Source organism: Loxodonta africana, chromosome 10 (assembly GCF_030014295.1).
Source record: "Loxodonta africana isolate mLoxAfr1 chromosome 10, mLoxAfr1.hap2, whole genome shotgun sequence".
In the NCBI taxonomy this organism is placed as follows: Eukaryota; Metazoa; Chordata; class Mammalia; order Proboscidea; family Elephantidae; genus Loxodonta; species Loxodonta africana.
In genome coordinates this window covers 73,770,514-73,776,513 of record NC_087351.1, presented here as the reverse complement: position 1 = coordinate 73,776,513, position 6,000 = coordinate 73,770,514, and the positions used below count along the sequence as shown (strand labels likewise).

General features: G+C 43.8%; 1 long non-coding RNA gene across 1 annotated transcript in view; it reads left to right on the top strand.

Moving 5' to 3' along the window:
• The first annotated feature begins 3,933 nt into the window (after positions 1-3,933).
• The window catches only part of LOC135232610 (uncharacterized), a 36,093-nt gene continuing 34,026 nt past the window's right edge, over positions 3,934-6,000 (top strand). Inside the window, exon 1 of the long non-coding RNA XR_010323173.1 lies at positions 3,934-4,260. This is a non-coding gene — a long non-coding RNA (uncharacterized LOC135232610). The remainder of the gene's footprint in view (positions 4,261-6,000) is intronic.

The window sequence follows — 6,000 nt, the reverse complement described above, 5'->3', positions numbered from 1 at the left end:
TACCACAAGTGGATGGCTTTAACGAACAAAAATTAATTTCCTCACAGTGTAGGAGGCTAGACGTCTGAATTCAGGGTGCTGACTCTAGGGGAAGGCTTTCTCTCTCTGTTGCCTCTGGAGGAAGGTCTTTGTCTCTTCTTAGCTTCTGCTCCTGGGCAATCTTTATGTGGTTTAGCATCTCTTCCTCTCATCTCTGCTTCCTAGTTTGCTTGTTTAATCTCTTTTATATCTCAGGAGACTGACTCAAAGATACACCCTGCACCAATCCTGCCTCATTAACCTAACAAGACAACCCATTCCCAAATGGGATTATAACCACAGGCATACCCAAAAAAACCCAAACCCGTTGTTGATTCTGACTCAGAGCGACCCTATAGGACAGAGTAGAACTGCCCCATAGGGTTTCCAAGGAGTAGCTGGTGGTTTTGAACTGCTGACCTTTTGGTTAGCAGCCAAGCTCTTAACCACTGCACCACCAGGGCTCTACGACCACAGGCATTAGAGGTTAGGATTTACAACACATATTTGGCGGGGGGGGGGGGGCGGGAGCAGGGGGTGGGGACACAGTTCAGTCTGTAACACCTAGGATCCTCACCCTCCCTTCAACCATGTGTGGAGTTATCCTTGTGCATTTAAAGTGGAAGGTTTCAGGAACAATGAAAGATAACCCACGTGGGAACCGTGCTCTGAAGGAACTGAGAGTTTAGTACAGGAGGCAAGACATATCCACAAATTATCATATGAGGTAAAAACAGAGAAGTAAAATGAGAAAGCTAAAGATGAATTGGTATGGAAGCTCAGGATGATGAATACTAGCAGGTGGGAGATTGTAGGAAGCGGCACAGGTTGATGCGAAGTACCTACCCAGACTGTGCGGGCTCCTGCCTAATGTGCTGTGGTAGTAGCTCCCTAAGGAGCCCTGGTGGTGCAAAGGTTAAGAGCTCAGCTGCTAAACCAAAAGGTAGGTTTGCAAAAGGTAGGCGGTTCAATCTTACCTGGCAGCTCCATGAGAGAAAGACCTGGTGATTTACTTCCATAAAAATTACAGCCAGGAAAACCCTATGTGGCAGCTGTACTCTGTCACAGGGGGTCACTATGACTGCACCTAACAACAAAGTAGCTCACTTTGGTTAGTTTTTTGTTTTTTTTTTTTTGCTTTAAATATTCTACCTGTAGACTGGAAAGCCAGAAAAAATTTATAATGGCTTATCCCACAACTTGTTAAGTATTCCTATGAAAGATTTTGCGATAGTAGTTGTGTGTGGAACCATTAATAAAAAAATCCATTTCAAAGAGCAAATAACATTCTTCAGATGTATCTGGGAAAGGATCTCAACATAAAACAGTGTTTCTTAGTGATTTAATATTTCAAAAATCTGACTTCACAGAAATAGATTTGACTTCTCAGAATCCTAGTCTACTTGCCAAGCTATATACTATTTCTCAGCTTTTTAAAATGCATGGCTCTTTGTGATAAACATTACAGCCTCCCAACCATGCCTGCTCCCCTCTGTAGAGAATCACTCCATAATGATTTATTAAACATCCATAAGACCAAAAGAACTGTAGCATTCTCCTTAAATGGCACCTAATTAAACACACACGATGACTGAGGCTACAAATCGGTTTTTATTAGTAAAAAATATTTAAAACACTTTGACCACTTTTTGAAAATGAATCGTTACTTTCTAGGAAATTCTATTTGAAAAACCATAAACAATTTTCCTGAAGGAAATAATTTAACATAAAATGCAATATGTAACCAGCTGCATATCTACAGCTCTAGCTGTATGCTAGATGAGCTGTAGATATGCACTGGTGAGGTTATATATTCTAAACAATACCTGGCTTATTGTTGTTAGGTGCCATCCAGTCAGCTCCCACTCATAGCGACCCCATGAAAAACAGAACGAAAACATCTCCCAGTCCTGCACCACCCTCACAATCGTTGTTATGCTTAAGACCATTGTTGCAGCCACTGTGTCAATCCATCTCGTTGAGAGTCTTCCTCTTTTTCACTGACCCTCTGCTTTACCAAGCACGATATCCTTCTCCAGGAGGAACTGATCCCTCCTGAGAACATGTCCAAAGTATGCGAGATGCAGTTTCGCCATCCTTGCTTCTAAGGAGCATTCTGGTTTTACTTCTTCCAGGACAGATTCGTTCGTTCATGGTATATTCAATATTCTTCAACACCACAATTCAAAGGCGTCAATCCTTCTCTGGTCTTCCTTATTCACTGTCCAGCTTTCACATGCATGTGAGATGACTGAAAACACCATGGCTTGGGTCAGGTACATCTTAGCTCTCAAGGCGACATCTTTGCTTTTCAATACTTTAAAGAGCAGCAGATTTGCCCAATGCAATTAATCTTTTGATTTCTTGACTGCTGCTTCCATGGGTGATTGTTGATCTGAGTAAAATGAAATCCTTGAGAGCTTCCATCTTTTCCCCATTTATCACGATCTTGCTTATTGGTCCAGTATGAGGATTTTTGTTTTATATTAAGGTGTAATTCATACTGAAGGCTGTGGTCTTTGGTCTTCATCAGTAAGTGCTTCAAGTCCTTTTCACTTGCAGCAAGCAAGGTTGTGTCATCTACATATCACAGGTGGTTAAGGAGTCTTCCTCCAATCCTGATGCCCCATTCTTCTTCATATATTCCAGCTTCTCGGGTTATTGGCTGAGCATACACATGGAATAGGTATGGTGAAAGGATACAACTCTGACACACACCTTCCCTGACTTTAAACCATGCCTCTTGATCTGTATACAGCTTCCTCATGAGCACAGTTAAGTGTTCTGGAATTCCCATTCTTTTCAACATTATCCATAATTTGTTAGGATCCACACATTCTAACTGCCTTTGCACGTTAGATAAACAGCGGTAAACATATTTCAGATAATGTCTGCTTTCAGCCAGAATCTGACATCAGCAATGATCTCCTTCCTCCACATCCTCTTCTGAATCTGGCTTGAATTTCCGGCAGTTCCCTATCAGTAATACTGCCCAATCATAAAGCACTGATTACTCACTGAAAGCCGCAAACTTTTCCATATTCTGTAAACTCTTCTCCCTTCCACTAAACAAGATTATCTTCTCCCAAAGGATTCTCAATAGTGAGCATCGCTACATGTAAGTACATACACAACAAATGCAAAAAACAAGCCAACAAACAAACAAAACAAAACAAAAAACCCCACGCCACCTGAGGCAGTTAAAGCTTCACTTTACGTAATTAGGGATGTCTGAAACCCAATTCTGAGAACTGCCTCACAGGGCTTCCCAGTTTGTAATTTTGACGGAAGCAGGCTGCCACATCTCTCTCCCCCAGAACCGCTGGTGGATTCCAATGGCTGGCTGACCTTTCTTTAGCAGCCCAGTAGCCCAGCGGTGAACCACTGCGCCACCAGGGCTCCTTTTGGAAGTGCTTTATCTCCAGTAAACTAAGGCTTTTGAGGGCCTTAGGGGAATATATTTCAATGAACAAACTCCCCTATTTTTGACCAGATTAGTAGATGAGGGGACTCATTTTTTAAAAAAAGTTATAAAGTTAAACAAGCCCCAATCTGCTTTCCTAGACCTCAGGCATTCCATTCTACAAGGCACGTCTGCACACCTCAAAGCATCTGCTAGGAAATTCGGGAGAGAGCCCTACAGCAGCACTCTCAGTCCCACCCTCCCGCGTCCCATTCAGAAAGTTTTGGGAAGGGATCAGCCATCAGATTTTGACAAGTCAGCGAAGACAAAGGGCAGTGCTGACCCCTCGCCGCCCTCGCCCCGCACCATTCACCGGGCAGGAATGCCCGGCGCCTCCCACGTGCGCTCTCACACGTAGGCGCAGGAGCCCGGGAGCAGCCGCCCCACGGAGCACACGCAGCCGCCTCGCGCGGGTCCAAAGCGTAGGGGCCCAGGGGCTGGGGGGGCGGGGGGCCGGGGCCGGGACTGCGGTGCTGAGCCCGAGCACGTACTGGGGCGTGGTTTGTAGTGGGTCGGGCGGGGCGTGAGGAAGTTTCTGGAGTGGCTTGTGTTTAGTATCCTTATCATGTGGTACCAGCGGCACCGAGAAATAGAAGGGGTACCTGGTCCTTGCGCATCCTTTGTATTTTCCCCGCTGAGGGTCTGACCACGGCCCTTCTCAGGCACCTGTCTTTCCTCTCGGTGTCGGAACGGATCCAAGACAAGGGAATAAAGGGAATTAAATGGTGCAAGGAGATTCGGTGTCTGGGCAGTGTCTTGGATAAAACCCTCTACTACAGGTAAGAATAAAAATTATGTCCAAACCTCTGGCAGGCGTGAGCAAAACAAAGGTCCAGAAGGCGTTCCATAGAAAGATTTGTGGTAAGGTGTAGCTTTTATTTTGCAGGGAGTCTATTTCATATCAAATTCTACAGATCGTACTCTCTCTGAAGTGATCAGAGACAACAGGTTCAACGCTATTTAAATGGACGGAATATGAGCAAAGTGGTTAGCGGCAGAGCCCTTAACCACCCGGGAAAGATATTTTTCTTTACATTTTTGTTAGTTCCAGCCAACAATATGTATGCAAAGGCTTTATTTACCCAAGCCCTATTATATTAAAAAAAAAAAAAAACCTGAGTTCTTTGCAAACTGTTTTTGACATTGTGATGTTAAAAATTTGGAATATTAGAATTTTCTATTTCTGCAAATCGAGTAACTTCTAATCTTTTTGTATTTTAGAGGTTATAGGGAGAACTCAGGATTTGAAATGGTACTTGTTAAGTTATACAAACTTAAAAGAAAATAAACATGTCTATTACGCCATTCAAACAGTTCCAGGAGGATCAGACCATAGCCCCTTAGAGTTTAAGTGCTTTCCATAACCAGACCTGAATCTCCAGCGAACTCAAAACCCACTAAATAGCATTTCAAAACACCACTTTTAGTCATTTCAACTCCTGTCTTAGCACTCCTTAGGACATCCCCTTCATCTCCTGTGTACCTTCGTCACCTTCAGGTGACACCCCTGTTGTTTTCGCCTACTTGCCATTTAAACAATTGGTAATGGGGAAAAGGAGCCCTGGTGGCACAGTGGTTAAGCACTCAGCTGCTAACTGAAATATCAGCAGTTCAAACCCATCAGCCACTCTGTCAGAGAAGGATGTGGCAGTCAGCCAGCTTCTGTAAAGACTTACAGCCTTGGAAACCCTATGAGGCAGTTTTACTCTGTCCTGGGTTGCTATGAGTGGCAAATGACTGGACAGCAAGGCCTTTTTAGTGTTTTTAATGGGGAAATGGGTATGATTTCACTGGACTGGCTAGCACAGCAGGGCAGTTAGAGCCATAGGCTTTGGACTGCCAGCTCAAATGCTCTGCCACCTTTTTAATACTTTTCTCATTTCCAAAATGAGGTACAAGTACTAACTTGTAGTTTGCACAGTGTTTGGCACATTGTAAATACTCAACAGATGTTAGATTCACCTTAACTTCTAACCTATGAGCCATTGTACCTAGCTGTTTGCTACACTCTATGGGTGATTCTGTGCTTTAGAAAGAATGAACAAAATACATACAGCTTCTTTGCCATACTTTATCCAGCTGTGAAAGTAATACTATGGTCATTCAATCATAGCAACACCAGAAAAGGGAAAGTATACATGAGGAGGGGAGAAGAATATTAAGGAGGGAAGAAGTACAGAGTTACAGTTATTAGCATAGGGTTATACCCCTGTAAAGGCAAGATAAAAAATACTGCAATGGTGTCAGAGAGAGGGCACAATGCTGGGAAGGAAGGATTGGTTCTGTTTCACATAGCTTAAAGCACTCCAGGCGGCTTGTTTTCTGAGCATCTGAGAGGTAGTTACTTGTTTTCTTCCAGCTATTCTGTCATTTTATGTGGCTTTCCCTTCTAATCAGGGCCCTGGTGGCACAGTGGTTAAGAGCTCAGGCTGCTAACCAAAAGGTTGACAGTTTAAATCCACCGGGCACTCCTTGGAAACCCTGTGGGGCGGTTCTACTCTGTCTTATAGGGTCGCAAT